General features: G+C 43.1%; 1 long non-coding RNA gene across 1 annotated transcript in view; it reads left to right on the top strand.

The window, feature by feature from the left end:
• The first annotated feature begins 2,860 nt into the window (after positions 1 to 2,860).
• The window catches only part of LOC137211174 (uncharacterized), a 72,858-nt gene continuing 60,425 nt past the window's right edge, over positions 2,861 to 15,293 (top strand). The window contains exon 1 of the long non-coding RNA XR_010936934.1: positions 2,861 to 3,125. This is a non-coding gene — a long non-coding RNA (uncharacterized lncRNA). The remainder of the gene's footprint in view (positions 3,126 to 15,293) is intronic.

Here is a 15,293-nt window from a genome sequence, read left to right as displayed (position 1 = left end):
TGTATTTTTTACAGATCTTTTCCTGTAATTGATATCTAGTCTCATAGCGTTGTGGTCAGAAAAGATACTTGATACAATTTCAATTTTCTTAAATTTACCAAGGCTTGACTTGTGACCCAAGATATGATCTATCCTGGAGAATGTTCCATGAGCATTTGAGAAAAATGTGTATTCTGTTGTTTTTGGATGGAATGTCCTATAAATATCAATTAAGTCCATCTTGTTTAATGTATCATTTAAAGCTTGTGTTTCCTTATTTATTTTCATTTTGGATGTGTCCATTGGTGAAAATGGGGTGTTAAAGTCTCCTACTATGAATGCGTTACTGTCAGTTTCCCCTTTTATGGCTGTTAGTATTTGCCTTATGTATTGAGGTGCTCCTATGTTGGGTGCATAAATATTTACAATTGTTCTATCTTCTTCTTGGATTGATCCCTTGATCATTATGTAGTGTCCTTCTTTGTCTCTTCTAATAGTCTTTATTTTAAAATCTATTTTGTCTGATATGAGAATTGCTAGTCCAGCTTTCTTTTGGTTTCCATTTGCATGAAATATCTTTTTCCATCCCCTCACTTTCAGTCTGTATGTGTCTCTAGGTCTGAAGTGGGTCTCTTGTAGACAGCAAATATATGGGTCTTGTTTTTGTATCCATTCAGCCAATCTGTGTCTTTTGGTGGGAGCATTTAATCCATTTACATTTAAGGTAATTATCGATATGTATGTTCCTATTCCCGTTTTCTAAATTGTTTTGGGTTCGTTATTATAGGTGTTTTCCTTCTCTTGTGTTTCTTGCCTAGAGAAGTTCCTTTAGCCGTTGTTGTAGAGCTGGTTTGGTGGTGCTGAACTCTCAGCTTTTCCTTGTCTGTAAAGGTTTTAATTTCTCCATCAAATCTGAATGAGATCCTTGCTGGGTAGAGTAATCTTGGTTGCAGGTTTTTCTCCTTCATCACTTTCAATATGTCCTGCCACTCCCTTCTGGCTTGCAGAGTTTCTGCTGAAAGATCAGCTGTTAACCTTATGGGGATTCCGTTGTGTGTTATTCGTTGTTTTTCCCTTGCTGCTTTTAACATGTTTTCTTAGTATTTAATTTTTGACAGTTTGATTAATATGTGTCTTGGCATATTTCTCCTTGGATTTATCCTGTATGGGACTCTCTGTGCTTCCTGGACTTGATTAACTATTTCCTTTCCCATATTAGGGAAGTTTTCAACTATCATCTCTTCAAATATTTTCTCAGTCCCTTTCTTTTTCTCTTCTTCTTCTGGAACCCCTATAATTCGAATGTTAGTGCATTTAAGGTTGTCCCAGAGGTCTCTGAGACTGTCCTAAGTTCTTTTCATTCTTTTTTTCTTTATTCTGCTCTGCAGTAGTTATTTCCACTATTTTATCTTCCAGGTCACTTATCCGTTCTTCTGCCTCAGTTATTCTGCTATTGATTCCATAGAGTATTTTTCATTTCATTTATTGTGTTGTTCACCATTGCTTGTTTCATCTTTAGTTCTTCTAGGTCCTTGTTAAATGTTTCTTGCATTTTCTCTATTCTATTTCCAAGATTTTGGATCATCTTTACTACCATTATTCTGAAATCTTTTTCAGGTAGACTGCCTATTTCCTCTTCATTTGTTAGGTCTGGTGGGTGTTTATCTTGCTCCTTCATCTGCTGTGTGTTTTTCTGTCTTTTCATTTTGCTTATCTTACTGTGTTTGGGGTCTCCTTTTTGCAGGCTGCAGGTTCGTAGTTCCCGTTGTTTTTGGTGTCTGTCCCCAGTGGCTAAGGTTGGTTCAGTGGGTTGTGTAGGCTTCCTGGTGGAGGGGACTAGTGCCTGTGTTCTGATGGATGAGGCTGGATCTTGTCTTTCTGGTGGGCAGGTCCACGTCTGGTGGTGTGTTTTGGGGTGTCTGTGGACTTATTATGATCTTAGGCAGCCTCCCTGCTAATGGGTGGGGTTGTGTTCCTGTCTTGCTAGTTGTTTGGCATAAGATGTCCAGCACTGTAGGTTGCTGATCGTTGAGTGAAGCTGGGTGCTGGTGTTGAGATGGAGATCTCTGGGAGATTTTTGCCGTTTGATATTATGTGGAGCTGGGATGTCTCTTGTGGACCAGTGTCCTGAAGTTGGCTCTCCCACGTCAGAGGCACAGCACTGACTCCTGGCTGGAGCACCAAGAGCCTTTCATCCACACGGCTCAGAATAAAAGGCAGATAAAGTAGAAAGAATTAGTAGAAGTAGAAAGAAAGAAAGAAAGAAAGGAGGGAGGGAGGGAGGGGGGTAGAAAGGAAGGAAAGAAGGAGGGAAGGAAGAAAAAAAAAGAAAGAAGATAAAGTAAAATATAATAAAGTAAGATAAAATATAATAATGTTATTAAAATAAAAAAATTATTAAGAGAAAAAAAAAAAAAAAAACGTACGGATAGAACCCTAGGACAAATGGTGGAAGCAAAGCTATACAGACAAAATCTCACACAGAAGCATACACATACACACTCACAAAAAGAGGAAAAGGGGAAAAAATCATAAATCTTGCTCTCAAAGTCCACCTCCTTAATTTGGGGTGATTCGTTGTCTGTTCAGGTATTCCACAGATGCAGGTACATCAAGTTGATTGTGGAGCTTTAATCCGCTGCTTCTGAGGCTGCTGGGAGAGATTTCCCTTTCTCTTCTTTGTTCGCACAGCTCCCGGGGCTCAGCTTTGGATTTGGCCCCGCCTCTGCGTGTAGGTCGCTGGAGGGCGTCTGTTCTTCGCTCAGACAGGAAAGGGTTAAAGGAGCAGCTGCTTCGGGGACTCTGCCTCACTCAGGCCGCGGGGGAGGGAGGGGCACGGAGTGCGGGGGCGGGCCTGCGGCGTCAGAGGCCGGCGCCACGTCGCGCTGGCGTGACGTTGCACCAGCCTGAGGAGCGATGTGCGTTCTCCCGGGGAAGTTTTCCCTTTATCCCGGGACACTGCCAGTGGAGGGCTGCACAGGCTCCCCGGAAGGGAGGTGTGGAGAGTGACCTGTGCTCGCACACAGGCTTCTTGGTGGCGGCAGCAGCAGCTTTCGCGTCTCATGCCTGTCTCTGGGGTCCGCGCTTTTAGCCGCAGCTCGTGCCCGTCTCGAGCTCCATTAAGCAGCGTTCTTAATCACCTCCAGGTACGTGGGGGGTTTCTTGCCTTTTGGGAGGTCTGAGGTCTTCTGACAGCGTTCAGTGGGTGTTCTGTAGGAGTTGTTCCACGTGTAGATGTATTTCTGGTGTATCTGTGGGGAGGAAGGTGATCTCCGCGTCTTACTTTTCCGCCATTTTCCCGGAAGCCCACGTTTTCTTTATTGCCAATTTGGATACCATCTTTTGTGAAGCACCTATTTAAGTCTTTTGCGAAGCACCTATTTAAGTCTTCTGCGCAATTTTCTGTTATTTATATTTCTTTGTAAGAATACTTTAAACAATCAGGATTTAAATCTTATTTATTTATTTATTTTTAATTTATAATTTTTGGCTGTGTTGAGTCTTTGTTGCTGCGCGCTGGCTTTGTCTAGTTGCGGCGAGCGGGGGCTACTCTTCGTTGCAGTGCGAGGGCTTCTCATTGTGGTGGCTTCTCTTGTTGTGGAGCAAGGGCTCTAGGCGTGCAGACTTAAGTAGTTGTGGCTCTCGGGCTCTAGAGCCCAGGCTCAGTAGTTGTGGCATGTATGCTTGGTTGCTCAATGTCATGTGAGATCTTCCCGGACCAGGGCTTGAACCTGTGTCACCTGCATTGGCAGGTGCATTCTTAACCACTGTGCCACCAGGGGAGTTCGGATTTAAATCTTTTGACAATTATGTTTTGCAGATATATTCTCCCACTTGTATTTTGGCATTTTATTTACTTAATGTCAATTTTTGATATACAGAATTTCCTAATTTTAATACAGTCAAAATTTATAAATATTCTTCTTTAGGGTTAGTGGTTTAAGCACCTATTCAAGAAATCCTGGCTATCCCACAAGAGAATAAATATGTTCTCCTATGATAGCTTCTAGAACTTTGAACTTTTACTTTTCACATTTGGATCTATAATCTAATAGGAATTGATTTTTGCTTATGGTGTGACGTAGGGGTCAAGATTAATGTTTTCTTCCATGTGGATATCCAGTTGATCCTATACTTAACCTACTTTGCTTGCTAATAGCAGCGGATTGATAACAGTGGTGATAATGAGAATTTTCAGGATAATACTCAGGAAACCATATCACAATAAAATAAAACTAAAATAAAATGTAGCAAACAGTAAAGACTGGGTGGTTGGCTATGAATGGAGGACATTTGGGGACATATATTAACATACCTTCAAAATTATTCCCCATGTGGCTGGGAAAGGACATAGGACCTCTTTCTGAAGAATAACCTGACTTTAATTCATCATACTTGGTATCCCTGTGAGCATAACATTACACAGGTATTCAGAATTTATAACCATACATAGTCTCATTCCTTCCCTGCAATTTGCTCTTTTACACTATAGGATATCCTTTACTTCAGTCTAAGGTTAATACTCTATTTCCAAGCTTTATGCAGAATCAAACAATTTATCATTCTTTGTACCCTATTGTGAGAGATGAAGGAAAAAAACTCTTCTACAAAAATGCACAAAGAAAAGAGTTTTAAATTCTATTTTGCTTATTAGTTCAAGAGAGTGTATCTACTATTCTTTTTTATTGAATTTGGAATTGCTATGGTGTAATACATTAAAATTCCCCAGTGTATTATTAGAACAGTCTATTAAATTATGTTTCTAAGAGATGTATCCATGTCTATTCATATGAATATTATGTAAAACTATGGTTACATATTTAATTTGCTCACTATAGTGTGACTTGCAGGGGTACAGTTTGTCTCTGAGCATTTAAAAACTAATTACAGGCTAGTGGATCAGATCAGAGAACAAAAGAGTTGAGAGTTGATAAATTGTTGCTTTTTATTGAGGATAATAAATGTGAATGCATGTTTTGAATATCTTCATGACTCTTGCATATCAAGGGGCTAGAGGAAGCTTACATAGAATTTATTTATTTTTGGCTGTGTTGGGTCTTCGTTGCTGCGTGCGGACTTTCTCTAGTTGCAGCGAGCGGGGGCTACTCTTCGTTGCGGTGTGTGGGCCTCTCACTGCGGTGGCTTCTCTTGTTGTGGAGCATGGGCTCAGTAGTTGTGGCGCATAGGCTTAGTTGCTCCGTGGCATGTGGGATCTTCCCGGACCAGGGCTTGAACCCGTGTCCCCTGCGTTGGCAGGCAGATTCTTAACCACTGTGCCACAGGGAAGCCCAGCTTACATAGAACTTAAAGTGAGAACTTTTGACTGTCCATGGTAGGGGATCCCTTCCTGAAGGGGGGATCCTTCAGGAAGGAGTTGACATGTGGGTGTGTGGTGCTTTGTCACAGAGTGAGAGGGGTTGGGAAGCCCCAGTGCAGGGGCATGGAATTTTAGCCCTACTTTAAGTTAAGTTGAGCTACATGTGATAAGAAAAAGTGATCTGTAGCTTTTCCCATCAAAAAGAATCTTTGGTGACTTTAAGAAATCTACTCACCTGGTCAGAATTCGGGCATTAATTCCCAGAAAGACTAAAAAGGAGCTTGCAAAGGAAGTGGGAGAATTAAAAAGGAGGGAGGTTCTTCTTTCTCAAGAGGTCTGAGGAGCCATGTCTCTGTTGAATGGCATGTGTTGAATTTGATTCAGTGTTTTTGCTGTCTTTCCTGGAGCAGACATCAACATGGAGTGTAAAATTAGGGATAACATTGATCTTGGACTTGGTTCATGTATGTATCAACCACAAACTCCATGCCCCACCACATCTCCCAAATGAAAAATCAAAAATTAACTCTGTTCAGCAAGTCTTCTCTAAAATCTGTGATCTGTAATTTTATCTGGGCAATGAAAAATTCAACTGTTTGCTTCTTTTAAAGTCATATTCTATTAGAGCTTTCTTTTACCTTCCAAAATTCTTACCTTGATCACATTTCTTCTCATATCTGTGGCTCTTTCCCCAGCTGACTTTCCAATTCATTAAAAACAAAAGCCCCAAGAGTCCTATATATCTCCCAAATGTGCCTTTGTGCCCCCTCCCCCTTTATTTGCTTAATTTAAATTTATCTTACTTTTCAACATGGCATACAACTCTAGGTACATCTGTTTTCATACAGAATTGTGATCTGACAGATATTTACCATAGGATTAAGTTTTGCAATTGTTCTTTCGACTGTGTCTTTGCTTCATTGTACCTTGACATGCAGCCTTGAATTCTTCTGCTAGCATTTCACATGTAATTATTTTAGTTGTCTCTGAAATATTATGCCTGGAGTGAACATACCTTAGCCTCGTGGAATAATATACAAATATGTTTTTTGAGGTCCATGCCTAATAAAACTGCAGCTGTCTATTTATTGGGGGAAGAAAGGAGCTACAGCTCTTGAATAAGAACAAAGTGATAGAATTATTATTATTTAGGGATGAAATGAGCTACAGGTGCAGAATATACTAAAATAATTTTTGTTACCTGCATTCAAAATGCAGTTCTGCTGACAGAGTCTTTAGACAATGTTTGCAGGGCAGCGAACTTCTGTTCTCTCCGAGAATCGGAGAGAAAAAAATCAGGAACCTTGGACCTTTCTACTGCTGTCTCCCTAAATGAGTCCTCTGTATACATAAAGACATTTTACAAGGACACTGAGTGTGAGTTTCACTGGAGAACCACCGAATCAATTACCAATGGAATATATTTAGTTGTAGTCATATGTCTAAGAAGGAGCAGTCATGTAATTGAGTAATAATAGCAATATCTTTCCCAGGGAATATTCAAATCAAACAATAAACAGAGCTTCTGTAGGTTTCTCTATGCTTTTCTTCTGGCTGTTAGATTTAGGAAGTTTTTGCTGTGTGCGGACATAGGGCTGATGCACGTTTCAAAGCTTCCAAAGGATTAAAAAACATAATTCCCAAGCAGTTATGAGGAAGCCTGTTGTCTCCACTGCTCAACTTTGAAGGACAAAAGTTACTTCTTAGAGAGAGACGGGGACACCCACCTGCTCAGCGTCCTTTTGCCTCAGAGCACAGCTCATGAAGATGTGCTTTGGGGCCTGTCCCGCTGGGGTCTGTCCTGCTGGGTAATCTAGACTCACTGGGTGGTATCTGGGGGCACCATATTAGAGGTTTGACTGACCACAGGAGCTGGAACTGTTCTCTCAGCCAAGCTTGCCAGTGAGCACAAATATCTGTTTCTGGAAGGAACACCAGGGAGAATTGCTTGCTTGATTTGAAGGTACCACTTCCCAGTGAACAACTGAGCATTTCTCTGAAATTTTTTGCTCACTTCTTAGCTTTTGCTTCCCCTTTACCTCATTTGCCACCTCTTAAAATAGGCTAGATGAAAATTTTAACTTCTCTGTAAAGATATTTTCTCCAAGCCCTTCAGCTAGAAATATTTTCTCTCATTTCTAAACTCATATAACATTAAAAAAATACTTTTCCTAGTGGCCCTTATGATGTTCTGTCTACTTGAGGACTCCTGGGTATCCTTCAAAACCCATATCAAATATCCCCTCACAATTAGGCCTTTACTTACCCTATTGTGTTTCCATTTCATTTCCATATGCCCTGTTGTAGATCTTAAGATGCTAAACAGTGAAATGTATTTCCTTTTGTATTCCAGGCCCCAGCTCATTGCCCAGAGAGCAAACATTTTTGAGGTCATCGTCGTCTCTTCCCCTTATTAGAAAATAAACCCCTTAAACTTAAGCTTGTGGAATGAACTTCCATTTGGTTATTAGCAAAACTGACCATTTATACTACGTGTGCTCAGATCCATTCTACTCTGCCTCTACTTTGGTCTTCATCCTCTCACAGATGGAAGATCCTGCAGGGTGTGTTTCCCAAGCTCCCACATAAACTGGCTTCCATTTGGTTTGGCCAATGGGAGATACTGATGGGAGGTATAAGGTGGGAGAGAAGGAGAAATCAAGGGAATTTCCCCTCCACTCTCTACCTTGGGGGACCTCTTCACCAGAAACTGTGTCTTGTCTGTGGCTCTAGCTCCTGGTGGAGTCCAGCTTCTGCTATGAGACTGAAAGGTCCTCGTAGACCCAGCATCTACCAGATGAGCCCAGTTCCTGGGATACAGTAGCACTGCTTCTGTTCCAGAAGCTGAAGAATAGCAGAGGATTCCTGCTGTAGATAATTTCTGGGTTCCCTCACTATCCCCTTTTGGCTTCTTATTTTCTCCTTTACCTGTGGGACCAGTTCTCCATTTTAGAATTACCTAGAGTGGTTATTCTTTTTCTGACTATACCCTGGCTAAATCACCAATCCTTGTTTTTCTCAGGCTTATCTTGGCCTTCGACTAAAATTTATTGGGTTTTTTTGTTTGTTTCTTTTCTTTTCTTTTTTTTAATTTTGGCCATGCCACGTCGCTTGTGGGATCTCAGTTCCCCAGCCAGGGATTGAACCCAGGCCACGGCAGTGAAAGTGCTGAAACCTAACCACTAGACCACCAGGGAACTCCTTTTTTAAAAATATATATTGTTTATCTGCTCTCTTTTGAGCATTGTGATAGGAGGCGGAAAGATAAATAAGCATCTTCAAGGGACAGATATTTCAATGAGGGAAACATATTTTTTTTGGTGTGTGTATTAAGAAAAAATCTGAAAGCAATGAATTCTGAATAGTGGAATCTGCTAAGACTTCATAGAGATGAGCCTTGAAAGATGAGTAGAATTTTGACAAGTTAAGACTCAAGGAGGGGAGGAAATGGTAACGGTGGCTCTTTGTAGAAGAACTGTACAGGTAAAGGAAGAGCTACATGGAGGTGCCTGGTGTGTTTGGGGGCAATGTGAGTGGTCTGGTGTAGCTGGAGGGTAGGGTATTAGGAAGTTATATTAGGAGACAAGGATAATGGGTGTGGCTATACACAGATGACTCTTCAAGTTACATCTGCAGCTCACATCTTCCCCTTAAGTTCCAGATCCACATCTCCGCCTGCATACTGGACATTTCCATCTCACACTCAACATGTCCAATACTGAAATCATCTGCCCACATGATCATCCCACATGCCCTCCAGTCTTGTCCTCTTCCAGTCCCTGCATCACTCTGAAGCAGCACGATCCTTCCAGAATGCAGGTCTGACCATGTCCCTTCTGTGGCCCGTCAGTGGTTCCCACTGCTCTCAGGTGAGTCCAGATCCCTTAGCATGAGTCACAAGACCCTTCAGGAATTGGCTCCTGCTTGCCTTTCCAGTTTTAGGTCTTAACCACCCTTTCCCTTGAAATCTCCCATACAACCTTAGTAAATCCTTTGCAGTTATCAAAAATGATAATGCTCTTGACCTTTGTTCAAAACTGTGCGCTCTGTCTTGAATTCTCAACTGCCTTCCCTCTGGTCAAGTGATCAGCTTTTCTGATGCATTGGGAACAAGCTCAGGTGTCATCAGTGAGTTGATCTGGATGCTCCTCCTATGTGTTTCGGAGCACACGGCTTATGCCACTCATAGCACTTCTCACACTGTATTATAATTTCCTGTCTCTGTTAGCATGTAAGAAACTCAAAGACAGAGGCTACATCTCATTCATGATTGGATTTCCAGTGCCTAGCCCAGGACATGTCACTCAGTAGAGTTGAATACGTATTTGTAGAATAAACGAATGAATTGAATGAAAGGTGGGCTGGGCTCAGGTTGTGGATAATCCTGAAAAAATCAATCAGCATATTTTCACTTTCCTTGGTGTACAACAGGGAACTATTTATTGTTTTTTTGTTTGTTTTTGTTTTTTTGAGGAGGGAGGTAATTCCATCAGAACCATTCTTTGGCAGATTAGCTCTAGAATGAGTGCCAAGATTGGATGGGGTGGAAGAGGGTAAAGTCAGAAGAACTAGGTATAAGCCATTGTATGGTACAGGTGAGAGATAGTGCACTGAAGTTCAGCAGGGCTGATGGGAACATTGAGAAATACAATCAGTGAGAAAGGGTCACAAATGATATAAAGAAGTGGGAAGAATCAAGGTGATGTGGAGATTTCTAGGCTGCTTGAGTGCGTAAATGATGGTGCTTCTTTCCCACGACAGAGGAAGACAGAGTATGAGGAAGCTCTAGCTGCTCAGCTGTAAGGATCAAGCAGGCTGATGCTCAGCTGGGATGGCTCTAGGGTTATGGATACATTGAAATACTGAAATATTTCTATGGCAAATAGCTTCCATCACAAGTCCCATGCCATTGAAACCCCCCAACCATCATCACCTCCTCTGGGTCCCTTGATCCACTCATAATTTATTAATAGGTGGAAGTGGTGGCTCCGTTGCTGTAGCAGGAATCAGTTCTGGTTGGGAAGTGCCCATGCTATAACAGTTTTTAAATATTTTGAATATCACCCTTGCAACCATGATTGAAGTAAGAGAAGAAAAAAAAGAAAACATAGAAATATATGTCTTAGAAGGATACTGAGGTGTCTTAGTCAGCTTGGTCTGCCATAAAAAGGCCCACGGACTGGGTGGCTTAAGCAACAGAATTTTACTTTCTCACTATTCTGGAGGCCAGAAGTCCAAGCTCAAGATATTGGCAGGGTTGGTTTCTTCTGAGGCCTCTCTCATTGACTTGTAGATGGTCACCTTCTCCCTGTATCCTCACATGGTTGTCCCTCTGTGTGTGTCTGTGTCCTAATCTCCTCTTCTCTTAAGGACATGTCATGATGGATTAGGGCCCACCTCAGTGACCTCATTTAATCTTAATTAACTCTGTAAACACCTCATTTCCAAATAAAGTCACATTCTGAGTTACTGGGGGGTTAGGAGTTCAACATATAGTTTTGGGGAGGGGCACAATTTAGCCCATAACAGGATGCAAAAGGCTAGAACATAAATTCAAACCACATGGGCAAAAACAGGTTCAAAAACAAAATGCAGCATCAAAAAAGTTGAGAAGATGGGTATGAGGAAGGTGGCCAGGAGGAGTTTAGGACCTAGAGTGCCACGTGGAGGGGTTTGATAGACCCCCAATGTTTTCCTTGACTGTAGGGGGTCAAGAACTATTTGAATACAGAGCAATGGAGATGCTGGTCTAGTGGCTCTGGATTCTATCAAGAGGAAGGTGCCTTCAGGACTTGCACTTAATTTCCAGGAAGCTGTTGGGGGTCAGGGTTTGAGCTGAGAAGGGAGATCTTCTCTCGAGCACAGAGGTACAAGTTAGCCACATTCAGATGCTGCTGGATCCTGCCTCCACCCCCAACAGTCTGGGGGTCCGTCTTGGGAAATTGGACCACTTCTGGCTTGCTCCAGGGGCTCTTATCAGCTGCCATAAACATTATGCTTAGTGGGGACCTACTGTCTGTCAATTAATGTCATCCTGAAATAACAAGCTAGGGCTTCCTGTGAGTCAGCCATCTCCCTCCACTTAGAGATGCTGCCTGAAGGGTCTAAATTCAGAACCGTTATTCCTTCCTGGTGTCCGGGGCACGAGAAACTCAAGCCCTCCCATTTCCCCTCATTGTTGCTGGCAGGGTAATGCCATGAAGATTTCCCTTTTAACTTAGCAATGTCTTATTTGACAAGCATCTAGATCACCCTCACTCACCCTTGTTTTCTTGAGCAGAAGAGAGAAAACAGATCAAGCATTGATGCTTCAGCCCTGTGGAAAAGTGGCAAAGATTTCACTATGTTATATTTAGATCCACAATTTGCCTGAGGAAGATAATTGGGAAATTACATTGCCTGGTTGGACAGTCAGCAGTCCTTCTGTTTCTGTCTGGTCATGCAGTCTCGTAAATGTTCAGGGCTTCTATACCTTCAGGCACTTATGATTAATTTAAAAAATTGGAAGATTCTGTGCATAAACTGCCTGAAATTTTGAGATAAGTCAAAAGGGGAAGGGAAATTTCTTGAAGTAACTGGTTGTTACGTTTTCCACATTGCCTTTCTGTTCTTTTTAAAACATCTTTATTGGAGTATGATTGCTTTACAATGGTGTGTTAGTTTCTGCTGTATAACAAAGTGAATCAGCTATACGTATACATATATCCCCATATCCCCTCCCTCCTGCATCTCCCACATTGCCTTTCTAACCTACTCTGTTGAAAGAGTTAAGTTTTCGGATCGTAGAAGTCCACGGCTATGAACGTTATTTCAGATAAAGAGACATGATAAGTCTCCATTGCACCCAGGGGGATTCGTGGGAGGTCAGCAGCCTCCATCCCGCCCCACTGTGGCTGCGGGGGAAGCGGGCAGAGAAGACAGGACTTGCCCACAGCACACCTGAAGTTGTACAGGGAAGTGTTAGTTGGAATTTTTCAGTATTAGATTTTCTGGGGACTCCATTCAGCCAACCCTTTGAAAAAGGGAATAAATCCTTTCTGTATAGGACCAAACTGGAAAAGAAATGTCTTCTCAAGTAAGGTCATTTCTGAAATTGAGGAACATGAATATAAAGTGTTATATTAGTCTGCTCAGGCTGCCATAACAAGGTACGACAGATTAGGTGGCTTAACCCACAGAAATTCATTTCCTTGTGATTCTGGAGGTTGGAAGTGTAAGATCAAGGTGTCCGTAGGGTTGATTTCTTCGGAGTCTTCTCTTCTTGGCATGAGGATGGCCGTCTTCTCCCTGTGTCTTCACATGGTCCCGCCTCTGCACTTGTCTGGGTCCTAATCTCTTCTTGTGTTTTTTTTTTTTTTTTGTGGTACGCGGGCCTCTCACTGCTGTGGCCTCTCCCGTTGCGGACCACAGGCTCCGGACGCGCAGGCTTAGCAGCCATGGCTCACGGGCCCAGCCGTTCCGCGGCATGTGGGATCTTCCCGGACTGGGGCACGAACCCGCGTCCCCTGCATCGGCAGACGGACTCTCAACCACTGCGCCACTAGGGAAGCCCCCTAATCTCTTCTTATAAGGATGCCAGTCCTGTTGGGTTAGGGCCCACCTTCATGACCTCATTTGACCCTAATTACCTCTTTAAAGACCCTGTCTCCAAATTCAGTCACATTCTGAAGTCCTTGGGGTTAGGCCTTTAACATGTGAATTTTGGGGACACAATTCAGCCCATAAGAGATGTGTATCTTATTTTCCAAAATAAAATTACAGATGCTTTTACTCTTATTCCTTCTTCCTCTTTCACATCTCTGAATTTCCTGTGTCAGCTTAGATGATAGTAGTTCAAATTGTCAGCTCTCTCTGTCTCTCTCTCTCTCTCACACACACACATACACATTCTTTCCTTCTTCCAAACCATTTTCTTGTTAAGAAGCAAAAATGCATTCTTCTTTCGTATACAACTTCCTACCCATTTCTCAATGGGTGCTGGCACCAAAGGCAGCCATCTATTCGCTCAAGGCTGTCTAAAGCTAAATCTCAATAAGTTCCATGAAAGATCTCTTTTACTATCTCCCTTAAGACATCTCACAGCAGACCCAGGGGGAAGCTGTGGACCGCCATCAGAGATAGAGACGGCCAGGTTACAGGTTGCTGAAAGAGCCAAGGGTCTGTTCCGTACAAGATGCTTCTGTTCCTCCTTCCTCTGGAGCTGTATTAATTAGAGGAAAACATTTACTGGCTGTTCAGGTTTTCTTGCTGTCATTTCATGCCTATTCTTGCAGATACATAGAGTCATGCCTTCACTCTGCTGCTGACGTGGAAGCTGAGCTGATGATCAGGGACCTAGTGCTCCATTTGACAAATGGTGACATATATTTTAGAGTTGTCTGTCCATAGGTGGTAGTTGAAGCATGAACATCTATATAAGGTCCCCCCAGGAGAACATTTGGAAAGAGAACCTAGGAAAGATACCTGGGGAACATCCACATTTCAGATTCAGAGAAGGAGCCTACAAAGAGAGAGGAAAGCATAAGTCAGAGAGGTGAGAGGAAAACCAGGAGTGAGAGGCACCACGGAATCCCGGGTAAGGACAAGTTTCAAGCAGCAGTGGCCGGGGCTGCTGAGAAGTCTATGATTCTTGAGTAGCTAGGACCAGGTGCGGACTTCTGGAGTGCTCTGTCTAACTTCCTCTGGATTCATTGCCAAGGGCTTTCCTGGGGGTCCCACCTGGGGGCGGAGCTTTCCCTCTCTGCTTTCATCCAGTGGTTGGCTTGGAGGAAGGGTAGAGTTTGCAGGCATGCTGGTCATCTCTTGAGCACCATTCCAACTCCTCTAGGTCTCATCTTTTATTGTGGTGACTGTGGGGCAAGCTGTTGTGCACAGTTCCAGCCACCTGCCAGCAGGCCACCTTACCATGCGACTAAGCAACCTGACTCTCGCTTTGCACCTTGGACTTCGCCATTGTCCTGGCACGTGGTGGGGCCACTAGGACCTGCTCCGTGTGCGCTGAGTTAACTCAGTGCAGCGGGGGGATGTCTGGGTGCAGTAGCCGTTGTGTGAGCGGTGGGGTGGGGGGAAGAGCAGCCGATGGATAAACACATCCTCTTTTGTTCCCCTGGGACAAGGGTTGTGCAGAATGGAACAGCTCGTTGCCTACAGTGGCAGCCGACTCCAACTCTATAAAGACGTCTCCCTGTGGACTCGGCCCTTCTCCGCTTTGCTTGGTCTCCTCTGACTGCTTGGATCACTTCCCCAGTACAGTCCTTGCGCTCAGCTCTGGGAGAAACTGAGGCTAAGAGAGTCAGCCTGGGAAGAGCCGGGTGACTCAAGTCAGGCAGCCGTAAAGATAAGAGGTGGGGTGATAAGAGGGGTGCTGATAATCCTTGGTACCCAATGGCTTCCTGCTACTACCGTTCTCACCTGTGTTGAGTGAGGAGTGCTGCTGGTGGAAGATGACTTAGGTGAGGGGTCGGCAAACTATGACCTGTGGCCTGTTTTTGTATGTAAGAATGGATTTCTTTCACACTTTTAAAGGGTAATGAAAAATAAAGAATATGCTACAGAGAGTGTATGTGGCCCATGAAACCTAAAATATTTACTATCTTGCCTTTACAGCCAGAGCTTGCTGATCTCTGGCTTAGGTGACTGAGAGCCACTTGAACAATGAGAAAGTGAGAAATGGCCACGAAAGCTAAGATGCTGTGATGTTACCAATGAACATGAACAGCACTCACAGGGTATAAACAATAATGAGACAAGGCCACTCCATGGCTGTAGTAGAACAAGACAGAGAGAAGACCATTCTAGAGTGGTATGGGGACAAGATGGAGACAAGGACACTAGCAATTCTCCCCAAATAACTAAACATTCCACTCTTCCAACTAACATGAAAGACTATCACTTCTTACTGACTTACTCTATCCCACCTTCAAACCTCCTGCCTCCTGGTTAAAATTACCAAGGTGACCAGTACCCATTCTGATGGGTGAATTGTGTACCCATCCTG

Source organism: Pseudorca crassidens, chromosome 18 (assembly GCF_039906515.1).
Source record: "Pseudorca crassidens isolate mPseCra1 chromosome 18, mPseCra1.hap1, whole genome shotgun sequence".
NCBI lineage: Eukaryota > Metazoa > Chordata > Mammalia > Artiodactyla > Delphinidae > Pseudorca > Pseudorca crassidens.
The sequence above is the reverse complement of the archived record's forward strand: the minus strand, read 5'-3'. Positions and strand labels throughout refer to the sequence as shown.